Below are 13,181 nucleotides of genomic sequence, written 5' to 3' on the forward strand. Positions count from 1 at the left end.
TAATATGGTGGAAAACAGTAACGTCAGAGAGAGAGAGAGAGAGAGAGAGACCATTAGGCCTACCATCGTTACCACATTTATGAGCATCACGACAGATTTTAGCTGCTACTGCCGCTACTTTAAGAAACAACAACTACTGCCACAGCAACAGTAATGGGTTGAAACATTGAAGGCAGTGATCAGCCCATTCAGCCTGAAGATGTATTTTCTGTTTTACGTTTGCTACCGCTGGACGATTTTACTCAACGCTGGAGACACCATATTAGGCGGACAGGGTTAATGGAGCCCTTTTGTTAGAACCTGTACCATATATTAATTCTTAATTATAAAAAAGCGCTACCATGGATAAAGACGTCGTCGTAGTGAAGGGACTGTGGCAGCACACCCAGGACACTCACCAGTAAGTTCAATCCTTTCACGCCTGACAATCTCCACCTGCTCTCCCCGACACACCGCACATGTAAAATCAGCATTATCTCTCAGTCTACGTCTAATACCACAACATCTCTTGTGCACCCATTTATCACAAACACTGCACAAGATCGAATTACTTCCCACGCCCTTGTGGCAAACTGCACATGGCCACTCTCCCTCTTCTTTGACTGTACTGCCACCAACCCTGGATATCATCACTTATGTTTTATTTGCATTTACCCTTAAGCCCTTGTGTCCCATACCATCTCTCCACTTCCTAAACATTTCCTCCGCCTCCTTTTCATTCTCTTCAGTCAACACCAAATCATCAGCATACATCTCCCACGGGAGTCCGTTTCTGAAGTCACGTGAGAGGACTTCAAGTACCATGATAAACAACAGGGGACTCAAACCTGACCCCTGATGCATACCAACATTCACAGAAAACTCATCATTCAAATCTCCATTCACTCTTACCTGGGTGCGAGCACCCACATACATGGCCATAACCACCCTAACCAGCCACTCCTCCTACCCAAGCTATCTCATTGCCCACTTCACCACCTCTCTAGGGACTCTGTCAAAGGCCTTTTCCAAATCAACAAAAACAAAATACAGATCCTTTTTCTTCCCAATATATTTTTCCTGAAGCTGTCGAACAATGAATATGGCATCAGTGGTCCCCCTGCCTGGCATAAACCCAAACTGAATCTCAACAATATTCACGCTTTCTCTAATCATACCTTCCAGAATTCTCTCCATTACCTTCATTATCTGATCTAAAAGCTTTATACCTCTGTAATTTCCACTTTCCAGGGCATCACCCTTCCCTTTGTACACATTTACAATTACACTCTTTCATGTTCCCCAACAGTAATCAATAATCCCATCTCATATTCACTTACCAACCTTTCAGACATCACTAAAATCGCTACCATATTTATGATCATTACTACTGTTATCACATACTACTACTACTACTACAAATATTACTACTATTACTGCTCCTCCCCCTCCTCCTCCTCCTCCTCCTCCTACTACTACTACTACTACTAATAATAATAATGATAATAATAATAATAACAATAATAATACGATCACGACTACATTACTGCCACTACTTTAAGACGCAAACCTTACCACTACAACAACTACAACTACACCCACAATTAACACAAGTCCTTCCACCACTCTCATCGCTACATTTATTCACTGTAAGCAGCCACTACCAAGCCCACTAGTACTGCCATCCCCCACTACCACTACAATTATTACACTGCTACTGCTGTTACCCTTAGTGGCACAATATTTCACTGTCCACCACCACTACACTACCGCCAACGTCCTGACCACAATACAGTAGCAATAAGGAATTAATTACACCATCATCAGTCACGTCACTGTGCTCGCTCAATACCTTTATCACCAGCACCACGTTGAATATTCTCTGTCTGTCTGTCTCTCTCTCATACACACGAACTTAATGCACTCGCTTCTCCCATTTATCTCTGTCTCTGTCTGTCTGTCTGTCTGTCTCTCTCTCTCTCTCTCTCTCTCTCTCTCTCTCTCTCTCTCACACACACACACACACACACACACACACACATACACACGCAGTTTCACCAATCAAGAATATTGTGTGAGCCTGTAGAGACAAAACGGTAATGGGGGAGAAAATCAACAAAGGAAATATTACATGATCTATAACGCTATTTTCACGGTGCCTATGTATAACTTCTTACCTCAGTGGAATTTTGTCATAAACTCATCGAATGAATGTGCAAGAATATTTCGTGGAGTGTGAAAGTGAAGGAGGAGCTGCTCAATGACAGACATGTTACTGCTATTAGGTGGATTTTAGCGTTGAGCTTTTAAGACCCTGCTCTGCGTGGGAAATGTGATGGAGCAGCTTAGCGTAAAGTGTAAAAAGCTTATCCAAGAAACAATGCTCAGCTGATAAGGTGTGGATGATTAGTGCATGCTGGGATGAGTACGGGTGTTGGAATGAATGAAATAAAAGAGAAAGAGGAATTAGGGCGAGGATGGTGCTGGGGTTAGAGCGGAGTTAGGCAAAGCAATTCTTGTTTGATATTATTTTATGCCCTATTCTATTTTTATCAGATGATTCCCTAAAAAAAAAAAAAAGAAAATGAATTAAAGTGATAAATATGTCAATAGTTTTCTCATTTCACCCCAAACTGAACTTGAGTCACACTAGTATAAAATAGTTCTTGCCAGTCTGTACCTTCATAAAACTGAATAACAGAACCAAACATTATCTTAAAGCATATTTTGTATATCTAATGTCAAGCATAAAAGTGATGTTCATATTGGACTAAAGTTTTATAAAAGTCATTAAAAAATCTTCACGCATATTCTTTCACAGTGTCAAAATACAACTACCGGTATTTTTTTTTTTTTTTTTTCGTTTTAACTTCGCTTAAAAAGTCAAAAATTCCATAAAAGTCTTACAGCACACTTTTTTTTTTTTTTTTTTTTTTAGGCCGCGATGCATTCCAAACATTTATGAGGTCGTAACTTCCGGAGAAAACAAGGAATTACTGCAAAAAATCACGATAAAAATGATGGTATGAGTTTAGTGCAATATGATACATGAGGGGTGAGGCAGGTGAGGAGCGAGGCAGGTGAGGAGTGGGGCAGGTGAAGACTGAGACAGGTCGAGGGGTGAGTCTGGTTGAGGAGTCAGGCAGGTGAGGAGTAAGGCAGGTTGAGGGGTGAGGTAGGCGAGGGGTGAGGGGGTGAGACAGGTGAAGGAGGTGAGGCAGGAGAGAGCGGAGGCAGGTGAGGGTGAAAGGCAGGTGAGGGGGGGGGGAGCATGTGAGGAGTGAGGCAAACGAAGGGCGAGGCAGCTGAGAGGCTGAGAAAGGTGAGGGATGAGGCAGGTGAGGGGCTGAGAAAGGTTAGGGGCTGAAGTAGGTGAGGCGTGAAGCAGGTGAGGGTGGAAGGCAGGTGAGGGGGTGAGAAAGGTGAAGTACCGGTGTCGCAGTTTGAGGAGTGAACGGTTGTATGAAAATGAGAAGGGAACTGGGAGCATTATTCCCTTCAAAACCATGATGTATCTTTCATTTTGTAACAAAAATTCCACCCAAAGATATTATAAACTTAGGATCTCCAGCAGTCAACGGGATAATGAAAGTTATGTCCACGAATGTTCCATAACGAAAAGTGTCTAGTTAGCTGAATACAATCTCCTGGTTGCAGCAAAAAAATAATCGAGGTGAAAGGGTTAAGTGGTGGTGATGATGACAGTAATGGCTGGAGTCAGAATTTTAGATTATGGATTTTTACCCTTGCATATTTTTAGCTCTCCGTCCACCCACATTGTTATTGCTGCGACCCCAGGTTTATTTGAAACATGAACCCAGTGGAATGCAGACTAAAGTTGCACTTCTGCAGTCCACCATCTTCCCATCGAAGGAGAGGGAGGAAGCTGAGGGACTTTTGTTTAACAGGCCAGTGAAACCGCTTGGTGATATCAGTTTCATCGCGTGAAGGTGTCCCTCTCTAGCATCATCACCCGCGTAAGCTGACTAGCACGCCTGCTGTTGTGTGTGGATGCTGGGCTTCATGGTGTGCACGGCTGGAGTGAGTTGTTTGCACCAAGAGACATGGTAATGCACAACAACAATTTGCTTCAACTCTTACAGATGCATTTCTTGTTTTTTGTTATCCTTAAGGTCCGAGCAGACATCACACCGAAGCTGAGCTGCTCATAAGAAAGAGGAGACGTCATCTAGCCACTTGGTCAGACTAACACTTAAGAATTTCATCCTGCTAGAATGAGGCACATTGCCAGACTGTGCAGGTCATATTGTGCACTTAGACAGACACTGAAACTGTCTGAGTACGAACCAGAACAGTCCAGTCGGATCACTAGCATCACTTGACATCAGCCAGAAAGAATTAATCCCCTTCACACGAAGAGTCAAGATTAGTCAAGTTTATCAGTATCTCACCAGACTTCAAGCATTCACCTCTAGGTAATTATTACGAACAAGTGAGAGCAGCGAGCGAAGTGAAGATTTGGTTCAGCTGAGAAATTGGCGGCCCAACACGACAAGGCCCGACCGCGATGGCTTTCAGAGGCTAATATCTGTTCCGTTATGTGAGATAGAGATGAGTTTTTTTTCAGCAGGCAGTAGATAGATTCAGTAAATTTTGGTTTTAGCTATATATTTACCCATAAGACAAAGAAACCCCATGGAATCCCAGTTTTCCATGGGAAAGTATCGAGGGCTTCAACTGACATGCTCCACTGTGAAGGCGAATTTAAAAGAATTTCCTGTTGTAACACTATGTTTTCTTGCATGAATTCCAACAATTAAATATCGAACACTACGCTCATAATGAACGTTTTTTCCGCGTTTAGGGGATGAAATCAGCAAGGGTAATCGCCCCTTATCTGGGTTTTTATCATTCGATCAATAGCCAAGTGTTTACCGACACAGTTCGTTGACAGGGCAAGTCAGGAGCAGAGAACTTAACATTGTGCGTGTGATAAATGCTACAACACCTAGCTATATGAAATCCAGAGAGAAAAAGTGAGAAAGTATAAATATTTTAGTTCAATTATTCCTCTGCTACTGTTCAGCTACCTCACCAGAATGTTGAAAGTTTACACAAGATGACATTATGATGATAGGTGTCTGTACAAACGCTCACTCGCTCGCTCGCTCGTCACACGCTCACAAGACACACTTATACTGGTTTGATTGCAATGTATGATTGTACTACATAATCCTGCGTATGTAAATTTGACGCTAGTTGTGACCGAGTAAATATGGAAATTCTAACGATCTTCGATGCCTGTTATCATTAGGATCACAAACAGCAGGGGCTCACCAACACGATTTACTTAGTTAACTTGGTGATGCTCCCAGCTCAACTGACCCTCAATGACTGACGACAAAAAGAATCCGGGTGAATGATGACATACAGTTCACAGTAGAAGAAGAGAAAGAAAAAAATCATATTCTTAGATACATAAAACAGAGAACAAACAGGGAAGCTAAATACCCTATGTACTGTACCATAAACCAACCAAAAAAGATGACTATCCACTACCTTTCTGCTCACAACCAAAGGACCAAGTCTGGAGTTGTTGTAGGATTTTCCCAAGAGCATACAGAATTTACAGTGATGAGTTCATAGAGAATGGGATAAGATTCATAACAGAAGCCTTTAGGAAGTTATGCTATCCGGTAGGCATGTTGCTAAAACTAAAACGGAAGGCAAATGATATGACTGAAATGAAAAAAGATAATGCTAATGTTCGATCAAACGATAACAGTACAAGATATGTATGTTCCTAACTCAGCCAAAGCTTCGGTATTTAACAAGTGTTTACATAAAGCAGGCCTTAGCATCATGGCATCCTCAGGGCGTAAAATAGGAAAAACAGTCTGAAAGAAAGTGAAAGGAAGTAAAAATGAGAACAGCACAGTATACTCGTACAGCATACCGTATAGTGGATGCTCGAAAACGTACATAGGAGAAACAGGACGAGGAATGGATACAAGGATAGCAGAATGCAAAAGCAGATTCACTGAACGGTGTCATAAAGTATCTAATTTCTTTGTGTTACACATAGATCAGCACCATCATTTGCGTAAGTGGGAAGAAGCTTCAGTCGTTAAGAAAAGTCTGAATTTATTCATCCTGTGTATGTATACAAGGATAGCACTAATGTCGCAATCAGGGACCTGGTAGGACGACGGAATTTTCACGAGAAGAGGGAGGTAATTTCCAGAAGAATAAATGTCTCGGCTCTGTGACTTCTAGTTCAGCATCTCTGAAGATGGATAAGTGAAGCCCGAAACGTTAGAGAAAATTTAAAACATCAAGCTCTAACCTGTGTTTCTCTTCCACCCAACACTTTCACTTGTCACACTGGATCACCAGTACATGTACTGTATGTATTTGTAAGCTGCGGTAGGTTGGAGAATATTGTAGGAATTTTTCCCCCATGATAGTAAAAACACAATCCATACAGCTTAAATGAATATAAAACCGTCATATAATATTATTTAGTTCCATATGGGTTAATCCCTTCAATAAAAGTTTTCTCCTAAGCTGATTATCTTCCTCAATTTAGTGACCTACTTTTCTTCAAAATTTTGATACCATTATGTGAGTTTCATTCTAATTATGAAGGATGGATCGTAATGAACGGGTTAACGAAGACTATATCTAACCATTCAGTGAGCAAAGTCTCTCATCTACAGAATAAATATTCTGTAAATAGTAATAATTATATAAAAATATTGCACTGGACTGAAGGACTTCAAATTATCTGGCGGTAATCCTAGCCCCATCCTCCTTCCACTGCCTCATCGATCCTCATACCAGAATCAGATTAAGTTTCAATCAGTGAGCTGCCACGACCACTGCATTGACCTACTACACGCAACGATCACCCTCCCCTTCAAGAGTCGCCTCCACCCGGCCACTTCTTCCTCCTCCTACCTGCCCCCCCTCCACCACCTCCCCTCCTCTAGTTCCTCGGTTGCACCAAAGCCAACCCTGCCCTCCATCCATCACCCTCTGCACCCCTCCTCCCTCTCCCATCTGCCTCCCTTCACTGCCCCCCCTTACATACTTGTCTTCTGTCTCAGCTACCCCCTCCATCTCGTCTCTACCTTGATCACCTCCTCCAATCAGCGCCATAGAGTAGGCGCTGCCTCCACTCCTCCCTCTCCCTCGGTTTCCCCCTCCATCCCCTTCCCTCCTTCCCACTGTTACCCCTCCACTTAGCCCCCTCCCACTGTGGCCACTCCGCCAAACCTCCACTACCACAAATCCCTATAATTATCCCGTCCCTCCACCAATATACCTCCTGTATTCTCTACCTTTCCCCAGTAGATGACTCCCAGCCTCAGATCCTGTGGAAGAGATGAACAGAATAAAATAGGTAAAATAAAACGAAGGCTACATTCACTCAGATCCACCTTTGGCCACGCATCCTCTGCCCCAACAACACACACCTTATCCCCCCCCACCTGTGTAAACAATTTTATTCCTCACCACACACACCTTCACAGATGAAGATATGAACTAACTTAATTACTGTTTATGCATCTCTCTCTCTCTCTGTCTCTCTCTCTCTCTCTCTCTCTCTCTCTCTCTCTCTCTCTCAGCCAGCTGTTTCACTTGCTCCTTGTCCCCATCCTCCTCCCTCCTCTAAGCCTCTCCTTCTGCCTCCCTCTCTACCGCCCCCTCAAGATCTTGTACCTGCCACTCTAATCCTGCTCTTCGCTTCAAACACACACACACACACACACACACACACACACACACACACACACCTTATGCTTGCGTGCCTGCCTGTCTTCTGCCTATGCCTATCTCTGTCTGGCTGTTTTTTTTTTTTTTTTTATCTGTCTTCTGCCTACGTACTTGTTTGTTTTTCTGTCTTCTGTCTCTCTGCTTGCTTGCTTCTTTTTGTGTCTTTCCTGGTACCAACCTTCATTTTTGCACTGCCTTCCCTGCTTGTCTCCTGCCCAGCCATGTACCTGCCTGCTTACCTGCATGTTCCCTCCCTCTATGTCTGTCTCTGTCCCTTCCTAAGCCCCAGCTTCCCCCCGTCTCTTCGTCTTACTGTGTGCTTGTCGTTTGCTGATCACTATACTACCTGCCTGAGCACCATCGTCCCTGCCTGCCTTTTGTCTGCCTTCCTTATCCCTCCCTGCCTTCATGCCTGTTTGTCCCTTTGCCTTCTACCAAATTACCTGGATCTCTGCCTGTCTCTCATCTTACTTGTCCACCTGTTGTTGTATATTTGACCCTGTAGGTAGCTCCTGGAATGTGGGGTCGCAGTCCCCAGCCTCCACCTCACCTCACCTCCTCGCCCTGAGGAGTCACTTCAAGGGCTAGGGCAAGGGCAAGGGCTTTGTCACTTGGCACTTTCTCCAGCACTCAACTCCGAACTCAGCACCTTATTCCTTTCAACACATCATTCACCCGCCTCTCCCCTCCCCAGCATTCTCTCTCTCTCTCTCTCTCTCTCTCTCTTTCTCTCTCTCCTGCATTCTGTACCAGTTTATCCTCCTCCCGTACTTTAATCTCGTAAGGAATATAAATTTTGGATCATCCTGGCTCACCTAATACCTCACCTCCACCCTACTTTCCTTCACACTCTCGCACAGTCCTCGGTAGTATAGTGGTTAGTATCCCCGCCTGTCACGCGGGAGACCGGGGTTCGATTCCCCGCCGGGGAGGACCAATTTTTAGCAGGGCGGCACGTCCGCCCTGCGCACACGGCCTGTCTTCCCCCTTCATGTCAAAGCTCACCCCCACCGACCGGGCTAATGTATGGCCCGGCCTCCACTATAGGTGGAGGAAATCTTGAAACGAAACGAAACGACGAACACTTGCGCTTTTAGTAAGCGTTTGCACCCCATTCATCGCTTCACACACTCTCTTCCTGCATTCAATACCAGTTTATCATTCACAAACTTTAGGATTCATTGTACACTCAATTTTCTTCCCGTACTCGTCGCCTCACACTAAACCCACATTTACACACTGCAGCCCCACCCACCATCATCTTGCATTTACAGCAGTACATATTTTCCACCATCAAGCATTTCGTCATACACATCAAACTCCATCATTTACTATGCGCCCACGACCGTCACACATTCTCACAACTCATTTAGCCTACTGCTGACCCCTTCATACACTCCTGTGATTCACTCTGCATGCCATCATATACCATGCACTTTATCAATACCCAGGATCAAGTTTTCATTCAAGTCTGTCTGCCTGTACACTAAAACACACGCACACACACACACACACACACACACACACACACACACACACACACACACACACACACACACACGAGAGAGAGAGAGAGAGAGAGAGAGAGAGAGAGAGAGAGAGAGAGGAAGGGGAGGAAGGAAGGGGAGGAGGTAAAACGAATAAAAAAGGAGAGAGGTGAGATAAACAAGGACAATAGAGAGAGAAGAGAAGTAATGATGTTGGGAGGAAATAGAGGGAAGGAGAAGGAGGAACAATGCTGGGAGGGAGAGAAAGAGGAGGAAGTGGGGAAGGATGAATATACAAAAGGGTGGACAGATTTCCAAAGACAGAGGAGGAGAGAAGACTAAATGAGGATAATGAGAATATAATAAAGACGAACTGGCAGTCAACACACATACCACGAATTTTTTCTTTCCTTTTACCCATTCTCCATTTTACCTTAATTTTTTTTATTTCTCCTTTCTCTTTTCACTACTCCATCTCTCCCACCCCACCCTTCCTCCCTGCATTATTCTCTCCCTTACCTCTCTCTCCCCCTTTCATAATCCTCTTTTTTTCTTCCTCCTTTCCTTCCTCCCTCATCCATTCTCCTTCCCCTCCTTTCTTCAATAATTAGTCTTTTTCCGCCCTCCTTCCCTCCATCATTCTCCACACTCCCTCCCTCTCATCTTCCATTATTTTCTGCCTTTTCTTCATCCCTTCTTTCTCCCCTTTATTTCATGTTTCCTCTTCCATTTCCACCCTTCCTCTCACTCTCCTCACGTCCACATTATCTTCATTATCTTCTTCATTCTCTCCCTCTCCTAATTTTCTCTCTTATTCCGCCCTCCATCATTCTTTTTCTCTCTTTCCTCGATTACTTTTCTCCTTTTTTTATTTTTTTCTCCAGCATTCCATCACTTTCCTTCCTTCCTCCCCCATCACTCACTCCCTATTCTCCCTCCCTCCCTTCCTTCCCATCGCTCACTCCCCGCCCTTCCTCCCTCTCTCCCTCCCTTTCCACTGCCCACACTCTGCCCTTCTTTCATTCCTTCCTCCCTCCCGCATCACCCACTCCCCGTTCCCCCTCCTTCACCCACTCCCTTTTTCTCCCCCTCTTCCATCATTCACCCCTAGCCTTGCCCTCCAATATTCACTCTTCCCATTCCCACTCCTATTCCTGTTCTTACTTCTATTTTCCCCTCTTTCATTCATTATTTTTTTCACCCTTCCCTCCCTCTCCCCTTTCCTTTCGTTTTCTCCTTTACTTTCCCTTCCCTCTTTGACTACCCTTTCTTTCTTTCATCTGATGCCTTTCATATATATCTCACTTATTCTCTCCCCTTCCTTCATTCGTCCTCCTGTTTCCCTCGTTCTCCCTTCCCCCTAAATCCATTCATCTTTCCCCTCTCTCTCCCACCTCTTTTCCCTTTTCTTCTGTCCCCTTTTTCATTCCTCCCCTACTTTTCCTTCTTCCCTACTTCCATAATCTCATGCATTTCCTACCTTCCCCAGTTCCTTTCTTTCCATTATATTCCTCCTCTTTCCTTCTTCCAACCCTCCCCTCCTTTCTTCACCCCCTCTTTATTCCTTCCTTCCCCGTTCCCCAAACAACCCATGCCACCGAACCAACCAAACAGCAGTGTAGGGAAAATATACAAATAAAGAAATATCATACACATCTTCCGTAACACTGCAGTTTTCCTCTCTTACTGGGAGGAATGGGAAGTGTGGAAAGGGGGGGGGGGGAGAAAAGAGAGTCATAGGCCGTATTGTTATCGGTTAAGGAAACTCCTCAATGCCTTTTCCTAAGCGATTTATTTTGCTTTCTTACTCCCTACTATCGTTTTCTGTGTCACATAAATAATTCGAATACCATCATACTCATCTTTTATTATAATAATCCGATTTCTCTATGTTTGTTGGTTTGTTATCGTAACACAGCAAAAATGGTGCATGTAGCGCAAATTTTTGTTAGAACAAGGTGCCGTAATGCTCTAGCTTGAAGAATATAACAATTTCCAGTCAAATCGGGTCACCGGTTCCCTAGTTATGACTCATTACTGGCCTTTTGTTTCTAATTTAGTATTACTTTTACAGGAGGGGATGGATTCGCCCTCGGTCCGCGTTGAAATTACCAACATGACAAGAGAGAAAAGTGACGCGTTTGTTGCACTCTCTCTCACCTCTCCTTCCTTCCTTCCTCTTTATACTCCTAAAACTGTATAGTATATTGGTACAGTATTATCCATATTATGATGATCCGATTTCCATATGTTTGTTGGTTTGTTGGTTCCCGTAACACAGCAAAAATGGCCCATGTAACGCAAATTTTTGTTAGAGCAAAGTACCGTTCAGATGTTCTAACTTGAAGAGTAGAACAATTTCCAGTCCAATCGGGCCACCGTTTCCCGACTTATGACTCATTTCTGAAAGTAGGAAGTGACTTGACATCGAGCGGAGGCCGCCGAAGGCAGCCTCTCAGCGAGTTATAATATATAAATTGATATTAACTAGCCGAATAAAAAAGTAAAATGCTAAGGAAGGGTTGTTAAGGAACTTCCTTACCCAGCGAGAATAAGGACCATACAGTAGATGGGGGTAAGGAGAATGATGGGGTGAAAGAGAAGTGGAGAGGAGGCAGTGGAGGGCTGGGAATAGAAAAGGACAAGAGTGATGAAGGGGGAGGGAAAGAGTACAAAAGGGTACAAAGGAGTACAAAGGAAAGCAAACAGCAACAGACCTTATGGTCCTTTTGAGGCTGTTTGTTACAGAGTAGACTACGACTATGGGATCTAACTCTACGTGCTGAGAGATAAGAATAGTAAAGCAAGAAGGCTCCCCCCGCCTCCAAACCCTCCAGTTAAAACTAGCAAGAAAGAGTGAGAAAAACCACCATGCAGCATGGAAAAACTGACATGGAAATTTCATACGAAAGATTGAAAAGGAAAAGCTACATTCTATAATACATTATCTATAAGCTACCAGCATGAATAACCTGAAAGAGAAAGTAGTAAAGAAGTGAATAATCGAATAAATAAATAACTAATGCGTGACACAATGTACGGGTACACTGAGTTAACGGGGCATCTGTGGACACAGCGTGGAATTTGCACAGTGCACAGCGTGGATGTTCAGGCGTGGTGCAGCAGCCTTGCCTGGTGCTATTAAGGTAGGCAGCAGTCAATCAGGCCCCAGCTCCGTTCATTCCACTGAGACTAGGAACTTTCCCATGCTACTTTTAAAATATCCCGATGGTGGCCACTTTAACTAACAAGGACCCTCAGTGATCCACAGCCCATCACAGGTCGAAAGTATGAGTAGTGACCGTTAATTCAGAGCTATCCGTGCATATCCTAGTCTGTGCATATACTATATTTGCATTTAATAAAATGAACCAGGCTCTAAAAAACTAAAATAAAATAAAATAGAGAATTATACATACACAGGTGTTTTATTCAGGAGTAAACATATTAAGCTGGGGGTTAGACAACAAATACTTATCCAGGCGACCTTAAAAGGTTTATACTGCATTACAGTTTACTACGTTGGAGGGCAATTTATTCCATATATTTGCAACTCTATTGAAGAAGAAATGCTTAATTTCATGCGACTGGAATCGTTTGCCAATTATTTTATGCTCATTGCCTCTAGTATAATTCGAGTGATCAACTCTGAAGTATTTATCGACAACCATGTTATCATATCCTTTGAATATTTTGAATACTTGAATTAAATCTCCTCGTATCCTCCGTTTAGTTAAGGTAGAGATTCAGGGCTTCTGAACGTTCCTCGTATGGCTTATTTCTCAATCTAGGTATCATCTTTGTCATCCTTTGCTGCACTCTTCAAGCTTTTCCATATCCTTTTTATAATACGGTGACCAAAACTGGACGCAATACTCCAAGTGCGGGCGTACTAAGGAATTATACAAAGTGACGACAATATTACTGGATTTATATTCAAATGCTCTACCTATGAATCCAATCAATTTATTGGCT

General features: G+C 43.5%; 1 non-coding gene across 1 annotated transcript; it reads left to right on the forward strand.

Annotated features, from left to right (window-relative positions):
• Positions 1–8,579: 8,579 nt before the first annotated feature.
• TRNAD-GUC (transfer RNA aspartic acid (anticodon GUC)) lies at positions 8,580–8,651 on the forward strand. The gene has a single exon. It is a non-coding gene; the product is annotated as a tRNA-Asp (tRNA).
• The last annotated feature ends 4,530 nt before the right edge of the window (positions 8,652–13,181 follow it).

The sequence above is a fragment of the Coenobita brevimanus genome, chromosome 80 (genome assembly GCF_032717465.1).
Source record: "Coenobita brevimanus isolate Jiangsu-jjx chromosome 80, ASM3271746v2, whole genome shotgun sequence".
In the NCBI taxonomy this organism is placed as follows: domain Eukaryota; kingdom Metazoa; phylum Arthropoda; class Malacostraca; order Decapoda; family Coenobitidae; genus Coenobita; species Coenobita brevimanus.